Raw genomic sequence first — 22,439 nt, 5'->3', positions numbered from 1 at the left:
CTCCAAGGGAGACAGGGTGAACGCCCCAGAAAGCACGCCCTCCTGCGGAGCGGGTGCCTCGGGCACCGGAACATCTAAGAAACTCATCATGTCCAGTACCCGGTCATGAAAGGCTCTGATAGAGCGGGGAAGGTCCTCGTTGTCCTGATCGCCTTGAGGGTCATCTGACAGGTCAGGATCCTGCTGAGCTGTGTCAGGCACTCCCTTGTCCACTGGGGACAATGGAGGCAAAGGCTGAAGAGCAGGGGTGGGCACCTGGGGACAATGGAGGCAATGGCGGAAGAGCAGGGGGGGGCACCACGGGCAAGGGAGGCGCCAGCGGAACCACCGGAGGAACGGGTGGAGCCGGAGGCGCAGGTGGACATATCTCCTTGAAAAGCCCTTTGAAATATTCCCTCATGGGGTTGGTGCGCATAAGCGCTTGAAATTTACAGAAAAAGGCGTCCTCAGGAGATTGTTTCGGGACCTGAGGAGGCCTCTCATGAGGTGGACAAATCCAGGGACGTAACGGCGAAGGGTGCCACACCGGCCCCTCCACCGTATCCACATAAATCAAAGGAGCCGCCCCCGCGGGCAACGAAACATTGTGCGGAAGAGGCATCCGGCGTTCCAATCATAAACCGGCCGGTAAGGATGCGAACAAGGGACCTTAGGTTCACCCAAGAGACCGAGCCCTACACCAGAAGCCGATGGCGTAGTTGTAGGGGTAGCACCTAAAAGGGCCGCCGTGGTCGTGGCGGGAAGGGGCGCCATTTTGTCCTCATCTAAGGGGAACTGCGGCACGTGAGGAAGTGAGGTAGGGGTCCCCGTCGATGGATCAGGGGTCTTAATCTTAGCCTTAACATAAGGAACCTCAGCCGAGTCGGTACTATAAGGCCTGGAATGTTTTTGTGACATACCAACCGCCAACTGAGCCTTCGAAGAAAGGACCTCGGCACTGCCGGTAAAAGAAGAACTTTGCTTCTTTGCCCCCTCAACAGATCTGGTGTCACCACAAGAGCGGGAACGGTGAGCAACCGCTTTCACCGACAAAGCCTTGTACGGCCTTTCAGAACTGTTGGTAGCTTTAGCCTCTGTACGAGGGACCTCGGACCCAGGCCCGGTAACAGCCTTATCTGCGCGGGCCTCGAACATCCGTTCGGTAACTACAAGCCCAGCCAAGGCCTTGGGGCGTACCCCGGTTTTGTTTTTGAGGGAAGCCGACAGAGAGGCCTCAGAGCAAACTCCGGTACCCCACGACTCAGTAGAACTGGGTCTACAAATAGCCCCCACAGGAGGGGCCTCGGAGCGTACTCCGGTGTTCACAGGCCCCTTACGGAGACCCTCGGAGAAAACTCTGGTAGAATTATTAGGCCCAACGGGCACCTCAGGGCGAACCCCGGTAACAGAGCGATCAACGCCCCTCCCGAACCGAGAGGAACCCGAGAAGGAATCCCCCGGCTGGGGTGCTCTGAAAAGTAAAGAACTTACTGGGGGTTTTTTCTTCTCGTCGATGAACGCCTGAAAATGCGAAGGAGGAGTTTGTCGGAACACCTCCTCCCACCGCTCCAACCGACGTTGAAGTGCCCGGACCGAAAGGGAGTCACAGTAAAAACAGGAGTCCCAACGGTGTTCCGGACCCAAACACTCTAAACAAAGAGAATGGGGATCCGTCCTCACGAAGCGACAGTGACACGATGAACAATCTGGAAAGTCTAATTTGAAAGACATAGACAGACTAGTAAACGAACGCTAGCGAGAGCCAGAGAGGAAAAAAGGGAAGAAAATCTTCCGAGGATGCAAGTGCGTCCGGCCCCGATCGAGCGGAGAAAAGGACTGATGGGCGATGCGCGGGGCGGAGCCAAGGTGGGCAGGGCTACTGCCGCGTGCCGGGCCCCGTGCTGGAAAGAGAGGAGGGACACATTTTTGAAAAAAATGTGGATGCTTTTTACAAAGTACTCCGGTCCCGTCCCACAGGATGGAGAGATGTCCCACACGTATGGAGGAAAGGGGACGGGACGTAGGAGTAAATGGTGCGGCTGGTATCGATGGTGCAGCTGGTCTCCATGGTGCTGCGGATGTCGAGGGCGTAGCTGGCGTTGATGGCGTCAACGACCTCGACTTATGTGTGTATTTACGGCTCAAAGGATCCTCCGATTAATTGGCTTCAACGGCTCTTGATGAGGATCTGGCTTTCGTCCCGGGCTCGAGGGAGCGCAGGATTTGGCTCGAGCCCTTTACTTACTGGCTTCTTGGAAGGAGCGGTAGGAGGATGGCTTGCAGAGGGTTTTTGTTTTTGAAGTATCTTTAGCATTTCAGATCTAAATATTTCACATTCGGCAGGTGTGGAGCTTTTTGTGGTGCAAGATGACCTCTCAGGGGAGGTGTCTGATGATGAAGTCAAAGAAGGCGACCTGTGGTGCTTCTTTTTCGACTTCCTCAACGATGATGAGGAGTAGTGAGAGCCACTCCTCGACCTTGATCTTTTAACCTTCTTCCTTCAAGGAGAGTCGCCTCTCGGCTCGACGTGCAAAGGTTTCTTCGAGGGGGTAGTTTATGGGTTTTTTTTTCTTCTTTACCTAATGCCAATTTCTCCATTGGCTCCTTCAGAGCCTTTCCGGTAATTGACTGGCACTTGGTGCAGGCCAAGGTCTTATGCTCCACCCCGAGACACCACAGACAAACTCGGTGTGGGTCGGTTAACGACTTGTTAGAATCACAGTCCCGACACTTCTTGAACTCGATCTTTGGGGTAGTAGGTATCGAGGAAGAAGACATTATTGTGAAGAACAAAAGAAGCGGGCTGTAGTTTCTCGAAGCGTTAGCTTACTCAGAAATATTGAACTGAAGCCAGCGGATGCTGCGCGTGCCATATATACCTTTGATGACATCATCCTCGAGACAGAGGCCCTCGTGGGACATTGAGTCAACTGCATCGGCGCACAGTGCCCTCTGCCGAAATATTTTTCCCAAAGCTAGATATCGAATATCAAAGGTGAGGAATATGTGTGAGGACACAATCCATTCGAAGTACATGTACACAACCACAAGAGGTGGCAAGGATCAACAGAAGCAATACACTTACCCCTGGAACAGACTTACCTTAAGTAAACAGGATTTGTAGAACCACTGCTTGGCCGACATGGGACTCCTCCCTGGATTCTCTGTCGATGCACTAAGATCCTGGGTAGGTGTGGGTGGACCCTCCACATAGCCACCCTGCAGATGTCGAGCAGGGGAACACAGTCGTTGCTGCAATGGCTCTGGTGGAGTGGGCTCTCGGCCGACCTCGCAACGGTCTGTTGGCCAGACGATGACAGCGCATGATGCAGCCGGAGAGCCACCTGGATATGAAAGCCTTAGACAGAGCCTTCCCATAATTCACAGGACCAAATTTCACAAAAAGTTGGGATGCCTTACGAAAATGCTTCGTACGCACCACTTAAAAACCATCAAGACACAAGCAACGTCCAGAGAATGCAATGTCCTTTCAGCAGGTGGAGAAGGGTTCAAGAAGATGACTGGCAGAACAAAAAGTCTTAGGTTTATTGAGAGGGAATTCAGATGGAGTCTTTGGCATAAAGGTGGGGTGGGTCAGCAGTATCACTTTCATCGCGTGGAATGACAAATGCAGCTGCTTGCAGGAGAGGGCCTGAATCTCTCGAACGCACCTGGCCGAGGGGATGGCCTCTAGGAAAGCAGTCTTTCATGAGAGGAACTTCAGAGGGGCCTGATGCAATGATTCGAAACTGACGCCACATGACCTTAGTTAACACCACGTTGAACTCCCAAGCTGGAGCAGGAGCCTACACTGGAAGAAAGGTCCTGAAGAGGCCATTGAGGAACTTCTTGACGAGCCTGTGAACTCACAGGAAGGGCTTTATTTATTTATTACATTTATATAGCGCGCAGGCAGCCCAGGGGCATTGTGGCGCTGTTACTTGTAGATGCACTTAGTTACAATGAGTACAGGTTGTGCCTTGTGCTTGCCCGGTTTGTGGGTGTACCTGGATGTGGCCGTCAAGTGCATCTTGATAGAGGCATGAGGAAGCCCAGCTTTGGCAAGAGAAAGCAGGAGCTGCAGAGCTGTGATGCGTAGAGGCGTAATCTTCTGAGTCCTGCACCACACTGAAAAGCGTTTTCCATTTATGGGCGTAGCACGCCAATGTAGAGGAAGCACTGGCCTTGTCCAGAATCTTCCTGTACTTCAGCAGAGGGAAATAATGGCCAAACTCTAGGGCTGCAAGAGCCAGGCTGTGATGCTCAGAGATGCTGGGTCGTGGTGCAGAAATGTTCCGTCTTCTCTGGAGAGATGGTTGGGAAGTGGAGGCAGTCAGATGAACAGAGCCACCGACAGATGGAGCAGGTCCGGGTACCAGATCTGCCGAGGCCATGCCTGAGCCATGAGTATCATCTTGCAGGAGTGGGATTGGTGGGTAAGCATACATAGAGATCCTGTCCCACAGAACAAGAAGGCATCCCCCCATGCTCCTTGGCTGAGGAAACCTGCTGTCGAACCTCTGGCACTTGGAATTGGGCACTGTTACAAAGAGATTTGACCCCACTTGCTGAAGAGAAAGGATACTTGCTCCTGTCCGAGTTCCTATTCATGGCAGGAGCACAGCTCCTTGCTGACCAAATCTGCATTGGTGTGCCTGATGCCCGCCAGGTGAAAGGGGATGAGGAACATGTTCAGAACAATTGTCCAGTGCCACAGGGTCTGAGGTAGGAATGATTTGAGGGCCCAGAAGGCTGCCCGGAGTTCCAGGACGTTGATGTGGAAGCCAGAGGCATCTGGCATGTGACTGTCCGGATTGGGCCCCCCAACCTTCCAGGGAGGCATCCGTGGTGACCACGGTGGGGTCTGAAAAGGAGCTTCTTGTGTGAGATGTGGGCGTACTCCCCACCATCGTAGAGCATACCGGAACTCATGGTTGAGAGCGATCTTGTCTTTCCAAGATCTCGTGACCTGCAGCCACTGTGCATCCATGAACTCCTGAAGAGGTCTTATCTGGTGCCTGCAAAATGGAACGAGGTGGATGCAGGAGGACATCATGCCCAACAGCGACTTGATAGCTCGTGCTGCTGCGGTCTGCACTGTACCTTTGCCCGGATGGCCATCACCCTCTCCTCCGAGGAGCTACCCAGGCATGCAACCATGTTTGAGCCGTGGGCCCAGGAACAGAGCATTCAGTGAAGGCTCCACATAGGACCTCAGATAATTGATGGAGAATCTAAGCTCTGTCAGAAGACTAATGATCTCTGTGGTGTGCTGGATTGCCAGTGCGTGAAAGCGGGAGAGGATGGGCCAGTTGTCCAGATAAGGGTAGACATGGATCCCCTTAAGGCCACTGGAGCCAAATTCTTCGTGAACACCCTCAGCACTGATTTCAGGATGAAGGGCAGGGCCTTGAATTGATAGTGCCGTCTCTGGACCACAAACTGCAGAAACGTTCAATGTTTTGGATGAACAGGGACGTGAAAATAGGCATCTTCCAGGTCCAAGGTTGCCAGGAAATCCCCTTCCTCCAGCTGGTCGAGCATGTGCTGCAACACGAACATCCTGAACTTCTGGGACTTCAAATACTTGTTGAGGCGCCTTAAGTCTAGGATTGGCCGCCACCCTCCTGACTTTTTCCATGCCAGAAAGTGTCTGGAGTACACTCTGGAGCCCGAGAGGCGCTGAGCTGACAGGCTCTATCGTCCCTTTCCTTAACATGGGCAGAACCTCCTGCAGTCATTGGGCCATGTGTAGTTCTTGACGTGCTACACGAGGAACACAAGGATACCTGTATTGGAATTCCAAGGTGTGCCACTCATGAAGAACTTTCAGTACCCATTTGTCTGTGGTGATTGTCCTCCACTCATCGTCAAAGTTTGCTAGCCGGCCACCCAGTGGGGTGCAAAAGTTGGTTCCCGGGTGTCCGGCCGTTTCAGGCCCGCTTGGACAACTGCGTCCTGGCCTGTGGGCGACGACATCAATGTCCTCGGCTTCCAAAGGCTTGCGAGCGGCCCCTGTAGGTCTCTTGGGTGGAGGAGCAGGAGGGCTGACGGTATGGGGTGGTGTAACCCTTGGAGGATCTGCTGGACTTTCCTCTAGAGGACCAAAAGGATGACGATCTGCTCTGTTGAAGAGTCCCCAGTGAGTGTGCCATCTCTGTGTTCGTCTTGATGGCTGGGAGCATCTCGGTCACCACCTTGCCAAATAGATTGTCCCCATCAAAGGACATGTCCACCACCTTGGACTGCACATCTACCCTGAAATTCAGGTCTTCAACCAGCTCTGGCACCGGATTGAAACTCCAATGCCCATCTGGCAGAAACCAGAGTCCGCAATGTCCAATGCCACTGTGATGGTGTGGTCAGAGGCCACTTCGCCCTCCTGGAACAGGGCTAGGTCTTCGGCCTTCTCGTCGTCCGGCAGGAAGTCCAGGATTGGCCTGAACTTATACCAGAGTTCCATGTTGTAGTGGGACTGGATGGCAAGGGCACTGGCAGCCTTGACGGTGGAAGCCGCTTCTTCCCCTCCTGGTCTGGAGGCACCATGGACGAGGACGACGGTGTCTGAAGAAGGCTGCGGTCTCAAGGGCCTGGGAGCTGAGTCTGGGACCCTGTACTTCTTTTCCAGAGTGTCTCTTTTGGAGGGAGTGGATCCTGGTGGCTTTATGAGGGCCAAACCCTTCTCGCAAAAGTTGCCCAACAAAGGAATCGACATGACGGTCTTCCGTGAGGACTCCCAGCGTTTGGAATAGAAAACACTTTCTTTTTGTCCCCCGGCACCAAATTGAAGAGAGCGGATGCCCTTGATATCATGAAATGGAAACAGCCAACCTCGTCCGGTAGCGGCACCCTGTAAGGCTCATCGGTACCAAGTGGTTCGCTATCCGCTGGGACATAGCCATCATACTCATATGTGTTGCTGTAGTGTCTATGTCGGTACCTGTGTCGTTGCATGGTGGTTCCTCTACCACTGGAGCTAAAGGCATCTGTGGCGGAGTTAAAGACCTCTGGGGTGGTGTTGGCTGCGGAGGCGCTGGCTGGCGCTTCAGTCCAGAAGGGCTAGGCTACCGATTCAGCCTGGTAGGGCCAGGTAGATGCCTCAGTGTTGGAGGACTTGGCCTGGGAGGACTTATAGCCAGTGGTATAGGAGGGCTGCAAACTGGGACAGGCACAGGGGCAGCCGGCAACCCTTGCTGTATCTCCGGCACTAAGGTATGAAGGGTATTCAGAATGTCCAGTGACATGTACTTGGGCACTGGTTGAGGTTCAAAAGGAGCAGTGGCAACGGCTCTGGGGTTAAATGCCTTGGCGGGCCAAACAGTAGATCAGGCTCTCCCCGTGGAGACCCTTCCCATGGACATGGGACCAAAGCCTCCCTTGTGATCTGAGTAGTAGCACTCGGGTAAACTGTCATCATCAGAGCTTGTATAGATGTGCTGGGACCCCCTTGGAGACACCATTGGCACTGTTGGAGACATCCTCACTGGCCTGGGAAGGAAATCCGTAGGAGGAAGCAGCTCCTTGATCTTACCCGAATCCTTCAGAAATGAGGCGACAATGGGCACCTGACAGGCTCATCCGCTGTGGTAATTGAGGGAGCCGCCACAGCAGCCAGAGGCCGTGGAAGCAGAGCCACTCATGGGATTGTCGTCATTGTGACTGTAGAAACCAGGGTAGTTGTAGGGTCTCCCCTCGATGGAGCAATGATGGGCATTGACAGAGCCGTACATGGGATTGTAGACTAAGTGGAATCAAGGCGATGTCATTGACGGGGTTGTGGTCGTCAACGGAGTCGTGATCTTCGACAGGGCAGCTGTCGACGAGGTGGGTATCTTGGAAGATGAAGCAGTCGTTGACAAAGTCGTGGTCTTGGTTGACAATGGTATCGTCGATGGGGTTTTTGATGGGCCACCTGAAGATCTCTCTTTGTGGCCTTGTCCTTGGATGAAGATCTGTGCTTCGAAGGGGTCAAGTACTTCCCCACGGAAGGTGCCCCATCAACTGGCAGGCTCATCGTGGGCGGAGATGGAGATGGGGCCCCAAACTAGGTCTTGCAGCTGCAGCGAAGTTAGTGGGATCAGCAGCGTGGTGGTTAACCTTCTTGTGGATCCCCTGGGAGGTGGCAATACGCAAAGGACCCGGACCTCTTGTTCTCATAGGGAGCAAGCTCATGGGACCCACCAGTCTAGGATGAGGCATAACTGCGCTCGGAAGCTGAGTCGGAGGCCTTCCTCTCTTTAAGCCACACCACCAACCTTCGATATCGGTCCTGCTTCAACTTCACCAGGAATCTGCAGCAGATCTCGCATCCATCCTCATCGCGGTCTGGATGCAAGCAATACAGACACTTGAGGTACTGATCCTGGACCCAGACATTCCATAGTCCGCATTTCTCACACAGCTTGAAGAGACTCCTCTTGCCCTCCTCGGATATCTGTCGAGGTGCGATATAGGCCCAAGCCTGGGCCCTTCGAAAACTTGAAGAGACGATCCAGCGATGAATGTAGATCTTCGCTGCCAATGGATCCCTGCTGCCGGTAGTCGACTGATGTTTGACGGTGGAAAGAATTGGACAGAAAATATCAGATTTATCCAAACAAACTAAACAAAAACAGCAAAATACTCGAAGAGTAAAGTGAGAGGAGTCCCAACACTAAAACGTGTGGTAAAAATCTGAAGATGGCCATCAGGGGTGGAGCTTACGTAGACGACTGTCATTGGATTGAGGCACTATGACCCAAAGGATAGTGATTGGTTATAAAGGAGAAATTCAGTTTTCAGGCTAAAGCGAAACTGCTTTTCTTTTTTACAGAGGATTCCCAGCCTAACTATGGGGAATATTCATGAGCATGTGAATCCATGCAAGACCCCATGCTGGAGAACCAAAATGACAATCAACATTAATCAAACACCTACCAAAGCTGACTTTTTTTAGTTTGAGTTGTTACGTGTCGCTTCCAACACCTATAAGACGAAACTATTGCATTAGTGTACAGATAGAGAGAATTGACTTATGAGGAGGGACACACAGCTTGCGGGTGTTGTTTGATTATTTGCCTACCCATTGACTGCCCATGACCATGCTAATCCCTATGGCCATTCCCAAGCAGTTCCTGCCCCTCATGCCCGAAACACCTCCTTATGGAAACTATTTGAGCTCGCAAGCTTTACCATCAAACTTTGGATTCGAAATGCTGACACAATTGAAGTTTTAAACCTGCTAACGGTGTAATAAAAATGTTTTAACCAGGTCTGCCTTCAGCCACCCCAATTATAAGCACTCTGCGGGCCCATCACTGAAGTCCTGTTAAAAACAATCCTTGACAAAGCCAACTGTTTTGGCTTGTGTACAAGAATCAGGCATTTGGCAGGCACTGTCATTAGATATCCAGGTACTCGCACCATTTTGCACCAGCTACCAGCAATGGGCAGTTCAATTTACTATGGCTGTGCCTGGCAAGTGCATTTGCCATGCCTACACAAAAGCCCAATTTGTTGGCATTGCCATTGCATGTTTAGAATTCCCTTTTATTTGAGTTTTACAAGTTTTATAAGGATTCCCACATGCTCCCATGTTTGTCCACCTGCTGCTCCGCCTCTTCCAAAATCCCAGACTCCCAGATAATGCATAAACTATTACTAATTGAGCAAAAGGTGTACCATTAGATTACACACTTTCTCTTCTGCGCCGGTTCTCATTCACAGGATGCTTGCATAAACTGCCACCTGTGTCATTCCCAGGTCATTCACGGCGTTCGTCTAGATTCTCAGGATAACGCTTCCTGATATTTGCATAGGCCAGGACCCTGCACTTTGCATGTTAATTCGTCAGGTCATTTAATATCAGAGAGAATCCCTGTTGTGGTTGAAAGAGGATGTAGCTAGAGATTTTCCGAGAACTGAGTCCACCAGTGACAGAACCATATCCCACAGGTTTTTCCCATGTTGAAGATTCGATCATACAAACAAATAAGCCGTCTAGGTCATGGCTACGCCAGTGAGAAGCAGTGTCTTGTCTTTCAGCCTGTGTAGACATAGAGGATACCAGTACGAAATGTGTACAACCCTGTATGAAATGAGACGAGTAATGGCATCCCTGGGCCTGGTCGATCAGGAACCAAAGGCATCTGACCAGATCTGATCCAGTACGATCACCACCAAATCCACGTCCCATGCTCCCTTCTGAGATAGCGAATGGCATGCCCGGTACTACTGTGAGAAAAGTATACACCCATGAGGACTGACAGTTCCTATTTGGTTGCTGTTAAACTACCAGTAGCACCCCAGCGGCCTACTGGAAATGTCTGCTTACTTTTGCCGCCGGCCGATATTACGAGTGGCGGCGGAACGGTAAGTTCCCATTCCCGTAGAGTCCCATAGGAATCCATGGGAATTGGCACATTGAAGCACCGGCACTGTTAGTAACGGCGCTGGTGCTTCAGTGATTCATCTGCCGGTAGGGGCCTGAACTACCAGCAGGTCAGGCCTACCGGTAGTTCACAGCCGCTACTGGCAGAGTCAGAGTGAGCCGGACCGGAAAAGGTGCGGGTAACGTTACCAGCACCTTATTTCGAGACCGGCTCACTCATAATGAGGGCCATAGTCTTCTTAAGGCAATTCTTGAAGACCCCTCATGCATGCTCTTCAAAAGCTGCACAATGCAGTGACGCGAATGATGATACTTTCTGACGTCTCCTCTAGGTAGGTTGAACTCAGCTCAGCATAAGAGATGGCTTTACCACTCAGAAAGCACTGACCCAGGCATATAACACCCTTGGCTTACGAGGCTGGCCTGTTCTGTCAATCTGCAGGTTTTTGTTATGACACTAGAGAGCATTGGTATTGAGGCATACTGGAATCTCTGCCCATTTATGAATGACCATCCAAAGTTCCCTGGAGGCGAGAGCACAATGCTGGCCTTCTGGAGGTAATTGCCTTGGTTAAGTGATGTGTTGAAAGGGGTTTGAGACACTGATCTTCCCTATACCTTAATATGGACCTTTCACTGACCTTGCCGATCACACCAGCACAGTTGCCCAAGAACACAACTCCAATTTGGAACTACGAGTTCGTCCTTTGGTTTGTCTTTGGAACAGGTGTGTATCTTAATTTTTGCCTTGACACCTTGCCGGAGATGGCCAATAATAGTTTTGCCATTTTTACAGAGCACATTTCGGCAATGGAGACATGCTTAGAGGTAGAACCTTTGAGGGAGCGGAGTCCAGGCAGGGCTCACCGCCGGGCTCAAAAGAGGGACCAACCTGGCTGAATCCACTAGGCACAGGTGCTGGCTCCTCCAGTCTCGTCAGTGCACATCCAGGTCACCTGACCACCATTCAGGCAAGGGCATCCTTTGCTTCCCCAGCTCCCAGCCTACAGTCACACAGTGTGCACCGCTGGATATTACACACACACACACACACACACACACACACACACACACACACTCTCTCTGTTTTGCCATAATGAGAAGATGGAATGCAGGCATAACCACAATTTAACTTGCACCTGCAGCTTTCATCGTCCACACTTTGCGTAGCTTGAGCATCCGTCACAAGTGCCATGTCAGACCGAATGAGCTGGCTTTAAAAACCCCAATGGATTCCCTTCATGTATTGCAGACAGCAATAATGGATGGATACCCCAAGGAAGACAACAGTAAGTAGATTCATTTTCCAAAAGCACCTGGCACATGATAACTCAGTGTCATTTTCAAAGACGGTGGATAAAGGAGCGATATATTACCCCAGCTTGAAGGAATGACATGAACGACGGTCATTCACGAGTTACTGTGTGAATAAATATCACTCCAGGGGGCTGGAGACCACGAGCTATTGATTAAATAATTAATTCTGAGCAAAAATAACGTGTTTCTGTTACCACTTACTGCGTGTTCCATTTATTCCCATTCTGCACAAGGTGAGCAGGCGGGTGATGACAAGCATGGGAATGTTGCATCAATATGGACATGCATTGCCGAACTGCATGAATCCGGGAGGCAAAAGCCTCGTATCATAGAATACAAGCGGCATTGTTTTGTGAATAGCCCCAGCATTTCCGTCAACCCCCCGGGTAAGCAGACAGGGCAGGCTGGGGGAAATCCCACACCCAATAACTCAAGAGTCTAAAAAGGTGACAAAGACCTGTTTCATTAGCAATCCACATAAAACAGGGGAACAAGGAACAACAAAAATCTTCAAGCACGCACTTGTTTTAGGCTAGACAAAGGGTTATAAACACGTCACAAATGAGGTTCCATTATTTCTTAGCATCACGAAAACCTACAGTGTGGAGGAACTGGTTACGGGAATCAACTATTTTCCATAGGGGTTGACCACCTAATAAATTGATACAGGTGATACCTGTCATGATATGATAGGATTGGTTATTTATAACGGGCTTAATACCCAGAGGTTTCTAAGAGCGGACCCGGGATCGAACCTGTGGTGCTTCGTGTGGTCTTGCTTCCAAGGCGAGCACATTGCACCCTGAGCTATCCTTGCGAGCCATCTGTACTACTTCCTCTTTGCTTCTGCTTTCTCGCCTCCCCTCCCTTGCTGAACTCCTGACTGCAATCGCTCTGGTTACCTGGCCACCCTTTCTGATCTCTGGCCCAGCCACCTACACTTACTCACCTGCACTGCCTCCCTGGCAACCCCTGCACTTGGGGACCGTTTTCTGCATTCCTTCAGTCCCCCTACTAGCACTTACGTCTACACTTCCTTTGCACTTACCACTAGCTGGCTGTTTTATGTGTCCTATTTATTCCACTTCCCATGTACTGCACTTTCCCCTCTCCCCTCCCCCTGCGCAATTTCCCCCCCCCCCCTCCCGTGCATTTGCGCGATCTGAATGACACCTGGCCTAGTAGGATAGTTGTCTGTCCTCCCTTTGTCCCCCCCCTTGCCTCGTCGTGCCTCGAAACACTTGTGTATAGGCGCGTTATAAATGCCATATCATATCATATCATACTCTTTTGGATTGGCCAGTGCAACAAATATATATCAACGTTGTTGGTGGGTGGGGATTATTCGCCTACGTTCGAACATGGAGATCTGTGTTCAAATTAGACAATACTTATGAGTTTGTCAAGCCTTGCAGGGTGGCAATGGCCCATCGTCGGAGTTAATAGGCCCGAGCCCAGCAAGGCCTTTTAACAAGGGCAGCAGGGTCATTACCACAAGGTATGGCCTGCCAAACGTATCATTAATGCTATTATCACCTTGGCACAACACCTGATCTGCAAAGGACCTTTTATTTGTGGCGAACAAATAAGACGCCAGAGCTTGCAGACGTGTTTTCTCACAAAATACCTCAAATAAGAGGGACACTATGGAGATGGAAGGCAGATAATCCTCGTGGAGTCAGTCTTCTATTTCCATGGAGCACGAAGACAGAGAAGTAAAGATGTCACAGTCGGTAAAACAGTACTAGAGTGTTATCTTGGGGTAGAGTGAAGAGCTAAGGTGAAATGCGGGAGCAAAAGCAAAGCTGCCATCCAGACTGCTCAGAGCAAGTGTGAAAAAAGTGTGAACAAGTCAGATTGCGGGAAAACCAGGTGTTAGGGAGTCTTCTCAGAAATGTGCTAATTCCTCTCTACCTTATAGACCCCCAGCACTTTTGCTGGACTCTAGGACTTTTTAATTTTTAACCTGCAGAGAGTGAGACATTTTTCCCACTCTCTCATGTATTTTTCTGTGATTTAAACACTGTTTCTTTTGGTTTTAGTATCCACTTTGTCTAGTTTCTCATGTAACATTTTTATGTTACCCTTTCTACTATTAATGGCTGGTGGCAGTGGTTTTCTTTATACTACCATTGTGTGTTTTTACCGCAGGCTGCATTCGCAGCTGCAGTAAGGCACCCACGGGTGCCCATTTTGTCAAAATGGCTGCGGTCTTCTTTCTTTGCCATTTCTTGTCAGAAAGGTCCTTCTTGAGATTTACTCTGTGCACCAATCCGGGTTTGGTCCCTTTGTTCGTTTTGTCTTTGGCAGGATTCACGAGTGAAGCCTGCCTCTGGCTGCAGTATGTCTGGAAGGGGCAGGAAGTGAGGGAGGTGCCTGAAACTCCCTATGCTTAATCCCCTTGGTTACAGGAATGCACCCAAAGGTGATTGGTTGGCTGTCTGGCAAGGACAGCCACTCTGCTGTGTGATTAACAGCTAAGCTGGAATGAATGGGAGAAACCTGCATAAAAGGCGAGGCTTTTTGGCTTGGAAGGTGAAGCCCTGCTGCTGTGCTGAATCTCCGAATTTGCCTCGACTAGAGAAGTCCTGCAAGGACGACTTCTCCCCTTGAGTTGGTGGGACCAATCAACTCCAAAGTGAACTCGTTTGGACATCCTCTCGGAGCTGGCTGTACTTCCACTGCTGCTGCTGCAACCGAAGTGCCAGGGAGAGGAACACCAAACACCACATCCCGGCCCGAGCTTGTGGAAGATTCTCCGGACTCCCAGTAAGCAGGACTGACCAAACCTGAGCCACCTCAACAGAGTGCTGGACCCCGGATGCGAGGAAAGTCCAGAGTGGTATTCAAGGGTCTGCGGTGGTGCTATTTGCTGAAACGCGAGGAGTTGAAACCGCAAAGTGCCGATGAATAAAAGTTCGTCCTTTTTTGCCGTTGACCGTCCCATTGCAGTGTGGGAGTCCCCAGAAGTCCTCCCTCTTGTCCCCTACGACTGAGGCACAGCAACAACAGTATCTACAGAGCTGCACAGGACAGAAGCCAGCTGGAACCATTTCTTCTAACCAAAAGGTACTGTAAAGTTTGAGAGGACTTACCTCTCGTTGTTGTGGCCCTACTTGATCTCTGTTTGGGTGCACTACAACAACCTTGACCTCCTGGCAATAGGAACCCAACCTTTGTTATAAGTCTGTACTACACAGTTTGGTAGTGTGGCTGAACTGCCAGGCTTATCTCAAGAGGTGGGAATGTGAGCAGTAGGGGAGTTACATAGAGATTCACAGCGACAAGTATCCAAATAAAAACTTGCACTCAAGGTTTCTTGATTAAACAATTATTAATTTATTTAACAGTCAGTTTGAATAAGCCTTCTTCAGAAGGGGCAATATAATAGTAATACACAAATACACTCCAAAATACACACTCTTAGTTTCTCTAAATCAGCAAGTACCCATTTGTGATGGCACACAGACACTTCCTAACCCTCAGGTGACTTAAATATCTAGGACACTGTGGACATTAATATATCATTGGTACATTTAGAGCAATACTGAGAAGAGTATTAAAGTAAAGAGATTTCAGAATATAACAAGAGATCACACAAATATTCTGAAGCAGGTAAGTACTTTGGAACCTCGCAATGCAAAGCAAATTAACCCTTTCCTGGAGGGCAGGTAAGACACAAGCAGAGGAAAGAAGAGTCATTCAGGGAGCTAGGCCAGCCAATGTCAATTGGGCAAAAGTCTAGGTGAGCTGGAGCACTTCTTGCAGGCAAGTAAAGGTATTGCACAATGTTTTAGAAGTCTCTGTAGAAAAAGTAGAATCAATGTAGGGCCAGGTTATATGCTTGAACCTTTAATGTAAATTTGTGAAATGCAGTACACGAGAAGCCCTCACCCCTGACCTCATTCACAGTATCAACTTAAAATTAATTTAAGGTCCAACAAGGTTCATATTGTGTTCAAAGACAACATATTGCATATTGTTTGAGAGAAAATGCTTCATCAGGACTCAACATAACTTAGTGGTTATCAACATGTTTTTCAAATGCTCTAGACAGCCTATGGCTCAATGAGTAGTTAAACCTGTGGCCACTGGATAATTCCCAGCATTGCCAAAAGAGCAAACATCTCTGTGATTCTGGGCAAATCACTGTTTCCCTGTGCCCCAAATCATAGATATGTGCAATGAAATGTAAACATGCAAAATGAAATGTACAGTGTGCTGTCCCTATTATATGTTCAACACCTTCCTCGCCATTACTGCATCTGGTTCATGCAACGTGGTCTCAACCAGTTGCCATACAACATATTCTTCAATGCAAGGCATCCCCAGTTTAAGATGCTTTTGCAACGATAACATTTTCTTTGCAAAGCCCTTTGCTGTTTTCTTTTTGTAAGCAAGTGTGCGATAGATGAAATTCGTAACTTTACATTTTAAAACAGGGGAGAATCTTTAACATCTTCTGCATTTCTTGCCATTAAGGCTATGAGTTGCATTCATCGCAGAAGGCACGTTTTCAGTAAAATATTTTCCATACACCTAGAGGAGTTTTAAAGTCCTATTAACACATTTTTACAGGCAAAAGTGGTTGACAAATATGGTGAATTTAATTAGAAAAAGCGTTGGGATAAACACAAAGAAGCAATGATGTAAGAAAGTAAGACCGAGTTAAAAGGCATGCATAGTCTAGGTGGTGTGAAAAAGGGGGATCAAAAGCAAGATTGGCCCCGGCCGTCTTTACCGGCTACCAGTCTCTGTTTCTGTGGGGAGGAATTGGTGTACGGTTTCCCTAAGCCATGTGCTCAGAGAGCATGAAAGATCAGGGAACATTAGCATAATTGGAAAGGTGTTCGACTTCCATTCATAATTAATACGACCTATTGTCCTCAAGTACAATTTCAGGCCTGTGACCATAAACTATTTGATTACACTTTACTAGCAAAGCATTGTATTCATCGTTGCGTTAGCCACTTGTAGAGCGATCCATGGTGGGGGGCCACCATGCTTAATAGCGCTTGACCTGGCAGATCTGCAGAAAAGCAAGGTTAGCGTGCTAGAATGCACCGGATCACGCACTAAGGGCCAGCTGAACGGACACTGCATGGCTGCCACATAGGAAGCTTCATCGGCAGTTATGACTAGGGCTGGGAGCAAATGAAGTTTAAATAAATTCTCGTATATAAAAGCCGAATGCTCTGTCAGCTATCAGGAGTGGAGACTCTTAGTGTAACCTGAGCACACTCTCCTACAGTCAGTGCAGTACATCAACTGCATGGCGGCATTGATAGCAAGCAACTGCATGCCGGCATTGATAGCAAGCAACTGCATGGCGGCATTGATAGCAAGCAACTGCATGCCGGCATTGATAGCAAGCAACTGCATGGCGGCATTGATAGCAAGCAACTGCATGGCGGCATTGATAGCAAGCAACTGCATGCCGGCATTGATAGCAAGCAACTGCATGGCGGCATTGATAGCAAGCAACTGCATGGCGGCATTGATAGCAAGCAACTGCATGCCGGCATTAGCAAAACCAACATGTTTTGGCTGCGAAACGTCAACTGCAGCCTCAAGTGCCCTTATAAACAACACGATTTTTTAAACCTTTATTTTTCAGATAGAGTTACATCAGATCAGCGCTTTAGGCAGTGGTAGTTTACATTGACAATTTATACACTTACATCCATTTTGTGCACAGACACTCAGGATGGGGACAGTGTGTTACTTTCGTCTTCAGGTAGCATGTTACATAAATAAAGTCAGAAGAGTGACCAAATGTCCTTAGGTCGGCACGGCGACGGTAAGGTTGTAATAAATTGTTCCTCACATTTGTTTATCATCGATAAGTCTTTCAAAAAAGTCTTCCCTTTTGGGGGCCTCGACAGACTTCCAAGATTTCAGGATATTTCGTTTTGCAACGATATATGCAACATTGAACAGTCGTCTGGTGGTCTCGGCTGCCTTGCCAATATCTCCAAATAGGTATTTCAGGGGGGAGGGTGTGGCTGGGATCATGGTGATGTCTTCTAGTATTTACTCTACTTCCCCCCAGAATCTCGCCACAGATGGGCAGGCTAATAAACATCACGATTAAAGGACAGCTGTAAATTCACACCATTACAAGTGATCATTATAAAAGTACTTAACACAAAAGAGGTTTCAAACAGCTAAAACAGAGCAAAACAAGCACTGTTCTGTCAAGCCGAGAACATCTGGGACTATGCATTGACAGCAGAAGCAAATGACTGCCACCAGAGCCCAGAGTGTTCACTTGTCAGCAAGCAACACTGTCAGAAATGTGCACACGGGGCGAATATTGATTGATACACCTCTGAGACTAGTGTATTGTATTTCTGTATTTTATTGGATTTATTACGCGGTTTCACCAAAGCGCATTTCAAAAATAAAGGGATCAGTACAAAATTGCAGAGCAGGATTGAGGAAAAACATCATTTGATTATGAGGCGGGCATTGAGGACAGCAAGCAAGTGGGCCTTCAGAGGAGTGCGGAAAATATGATGGGTAGAAGAAGAACGAATAGTGAGAGGACGAGAATTCCAATGAAGTGGAGCAAGAAGAGAACACGGGTGAAAGCGAGAGGAAGACCAGGGGGTATTCCTAGATATTTGCCATCTACCTCTAGCATGCCAATAGTTTAACTCCACAAGCTGTTGCTAAAGTGACTGCTTTATGCCAAAAGATCAATATCTTAGATGGGGCTTACAAACCGCCCTTCCATCCCACCTGCACGGGACTGTGCATGGAGGGTTGGATTCTCACTCCAGAGAGAACATGGATTGCAAGTAGATTCAACCCACTCAGGGAACAATAGCAGTGTCAGTAGTTACCAATGTCAGAATGTTGTGATCACAATATATCTTTCTCTCTGCCTCCGCTAGACCTCGCCAAACTTCTCTCTGACAAACACCACCATCTCCTACCATTTACCTTGTTCTTGAGTAATAACAAGACTAGCCTTATCTGATGGCTCTCGGGATATATGGAAATGATCTCCAATGTGTAGGAATTTACACTGATGTTCAGTGCTTGTAACTTTCAAGATTATATATATAGGTTTATAGTGACATTTTCGAACGTCACATTTTCGAAATGCCATTTTTTTCGACACCAAAATGGTGAAAAAAAAATAATGTTTTTTAAAAAAAATGTAAATGGGGGGTTCCCCCCAACCCCTGTTTTTTTTCTCCCGCAAAGCAAAGGGTAAGCGGCTGTTAGGAGCCGCAGGACTATGGTGTGCTGCTATAGTCTGCTCCACCTGGGACCTGCCACGGGGCTGGGCCAGGCTGGGCCATGCTACAATGCATAAAATTCACCCCCAGCTTCCTTGCCGGTGATGCCCGTGTGGCAAAGGGTAAGCGTCTGTTTCGTGCCGCAGGCTGTTTAAAGGCCGAAGGCGGTGGATGTGAGGACAGTGTTCTTCATCTTTTCCTGCAACCTTACCTGGCTCCCCAACACCATCAACGTGAGCGCTCTATTGAACTTCGAAGCGTTGAAGGGAGCATCCGTGAGGAGCACATTATCTTACCCACTGCAAGCCCACCATGAGTTATTTTATTAGCTTTCTGGATGAAGGCTCCTATTTGGTGCTATTTGGTTCTTATGTGATTTCCCACTGACGCCATTGTAGGAGCTCAGTCAGCTTGCAGAAAGTAGCTGTACGCCCACCCCCCTCACACTGTGCTATTAGGGAGTCACCAGAGCAGCTGCTGGCAGGAAAGGAGAGCAGGTCATCAGTAACGGGGGACGACGAATGGGTGAAGAATGAATGCAGATCCCGGTTTTGGTCCACCGCTGGCAAACACTGTGAATTGCGATTTATTCTGTTTGACTTTTCTCCACCTGCATATTTGTGCTAGCTTTCTGGTGCTCCTGGGCAATTGGCCTGTGAGAGAAGTGGTTGATTGCGCCCGTACACAGACTTGCTAGGATTTAACATGAAAACAGACCTGGTGTGGGAGCAAGTGGGGTTTGGGGGGTGCACTAAAGCAGCCTCTTTAAGCTGTCGGGCGTGCCTCGTTCCACGCCTGCACAGAAAAGTGGGTCCATAATTCTGTCCTGTTGTTCCAACCATGGCTGGCACTTTATGCATATTTTAAGGCTGTTGTTGTTCAAATCACCTCACCACTTGGACTCCAATACCCCAATACGTTGGCAAGAAAGATATCTTTCTGTGTCCTTTTTCACTGCTGCTGTTACCTATATGAGGAAAAGGAAGGCCGAGAGCTCAATCTCTCCTGGTAATAGGCAGAGAAAGATCTCGATAATGTTTAAGCCGATAAAAGATGTGAACACCCTTATCTCAGAGATGAAGGGGATGCTGTCTGACATTGATAACATAGTCCATGAACTTCCAATAAATCAAGCCACAGAGGACTGCATGAAGGGAGGAGGAGAATCCACTGTGGTCTTGATTTCTACCTCTAATTGTGTGGTGCCGGATGAGGTAGATGACTCATTGATTGTATCCTATGATCCTCAGCCCCCAAAGTCATCCAACCTAGGTTTACTGGCCAGCCGTGCCCCATGGGGAGACCCTCTGGCCCCTTTCTAAGCCGGCACGAAGCCGGGTCAAGAAGGCAGGATGAACTATATTCTCCCTGCTAAGGGTGCAAGACCGGGGAATGAGAAAGAAGGGGTTACTAGCTCAACCAATGTAATCGAGATTGAAGGCGGTAAAGAAGGAGGGGGAAAGAAGCTCAGTTAATAGAAAATCCCTTTTTTCCAAGGGGTAATAGCAAGAGGGTCGTCATAGGGAATGGCAGTGAAGGACCTGAATGTACAGGAGTGGGACCCAGAAATGGCACAAGAAGGAAACGGGTTCCACCTGTGGGAGTAATAAAGAGACCGGGGGAAAAGGCTAGAAATTCTACGACCCCTAATACTGTTATCAGAATAGACACTTGCACAGAGACCTGTGACACAGACTTTGTTTCCGTTAATGAGGTAGGTCCTTGCGCCACAAACCTAAAGGCAGAGGGGCTGCATCAGGAAATACGAGAAGCAATTACTAATAAACTGGAGCATCGTTGTGAGGAACTAGCCACTGACCTCATCAGGTTAAAGGCGGAGGTAGCTATGTTATTAACTCCAATGTGGATATAATGAGAGAGAGTTCCAATAGTAGGGATAACTGTGGCGATAATAGTTAATGAGAAAGTTGTCCCATTGAAGAAACCACCAGTAACCAACAGAATGGCCCGCTGAGTATGAGAGAACTGACCCAGTCACCCATGGGGGCAAAGAAATACTCAAGAGCCCCAGTCAGGAGCTCCAATTTAATTCCAATTGGGGGCTCCAACCGGCCCTATTGTTCCAGGATAAGACCAATTAGAGCTCCATCCAACAGTAATAACCCCACAAAAGGCTGCCCCTCTTTAGTTATGGTTAATGTGCCGCGCATAAGCCCAAATTCTTATGAAGACCAGACAGCCCTGCTTAACAAAAGCACACATTGGTTTAGGCATACAAGAGGCTGCCTGGCCCTAATAAGAGATGATCTAGTGAGTTGCAAAAGGCCTCCTATCCCAAACTCAAAGTTGCATCACATTCAGGTATTTTTGAAGTCTTGGGAAATGGTTGATGGGTTACTAGGTATAGACATTAGATCGTACCCCCACAAGAATGTTAACATAGCCCTTGAACCAGTAAGACTATTCCTGGCCAGGATAAGAGGTTCTGAGGTACCTCCCCCTGTGTACACCAGCCGTGGTGTGAATGGGTGAGAACACGTCCGTTGGGCACAGTGCGATGAGAACTGTACGACTGGGCCAAATAGCCATGATGAAAAAGATGAAGTCGATTGACTGACTGTAAAAAAGATCAATAAACGAGTGCCAGAGGAATGTCGATTTATATCTTGGAACAAAGCCGGCCTTAAGTCATGCCTTGAAGACCCTGATTGGATTTCTTTCATAAGGAGCTTTCATGTTAAAGCATTACAAGAAACCTGGGCATTAGCTCCCTTCCAATTTCAGAGCTACCAATCGTATAGTGTACCGGCTATCAAGGGCCCCAAGGACAGGCCCTATGGTGGCCTTTTGATTTGGATTGATCCACTCTTAAATTGGGCAGTGACGGCATCTGAAACAAGAGTCCCTGACCTCCAACAGGTGACTATTCGAACAAATGAAAAAGAGGACTTGTCCCTGTTTAACATTTATAACGGATCAGCAGGGAGTGGGGCTTAAGAACTTTGGAAAGATTGCATGATCTGGAAAAAGCAAGCCATAATTCAAAGGGCTATAGAACACTTAACCTGGTTATGGGGATTTCAATCTACAGATTGAACCGATTGGAGGGTTGGAAGGGATTTGGGATGATCAAAATCTTGCATGGGACATTCCAAAACTGATATTTAATCCACCCCAGAGAGCCCATCGATTAGTGATTGAATCTGCCCGATTATTATATGATCTAGTTCTAAGGGCATGCAACGGCCGTCTCTGCAAGGATCAGCCCCCTAAGTATACATTTAAGGGCCCTAATGGCAACTAATTAATCGACTACGCTCACATCTCAGGTAAAGATTGGGCTAAGGTTCTAGATTTTGAGGTCAACACAAGATTTTTTTAGTCTGAGGGCTCTAATGAACAATTCAATGGGGGAGGGGAACAGACACGTGAGTAACTTGCAGGAAAACTCCCTCTCTGGCCACACACGCAGGGCTATAAAAGGGGCCAATATACTGGATTAAGCTTTGAAAGCAAATATGTATAGGGCTATCGTGGACACCCTAGGGAACAAATGTGGTAAT

The 22,439-nt window shown here is 48.6% G+C and overlaps 1 protein-coding gene across 5 annotated transcripts in view; it reads right to left on the bottom strand.

Annotated features, from left to right (window-relative positions):
• The window catches only part of RIMS2 (regulating synaptic membrane exocytosis 2), a 2,919,733-nt gene that overhangs the window by 2,271,949 nt on the left and 625,345 nt on the right, over positions 1–22,439 (bottom strand). The window lies entirely within an intron of this gene.

Source organism: Ambystoma mexicanum, chromosome 5q (genome assembly GCF_040938575.1).
Source record: "Ambystoma mexicanum isolate Mex_15411 chromosome 5q, UKY_AmexF1_1, whole genome shotgun sequence".
Lineage (NCBI taxonomy): Eukaryota > Metazoa > Chordata > Amphibia > Caudata > Ambystomatidae > Ambystoma > Ambystoma mexicanum.
The sequence above is the reverse complement of the archived record's forward strand: the minus strand, read 5'-3'. Positions and strand labels throughout refer to the sequence as shown.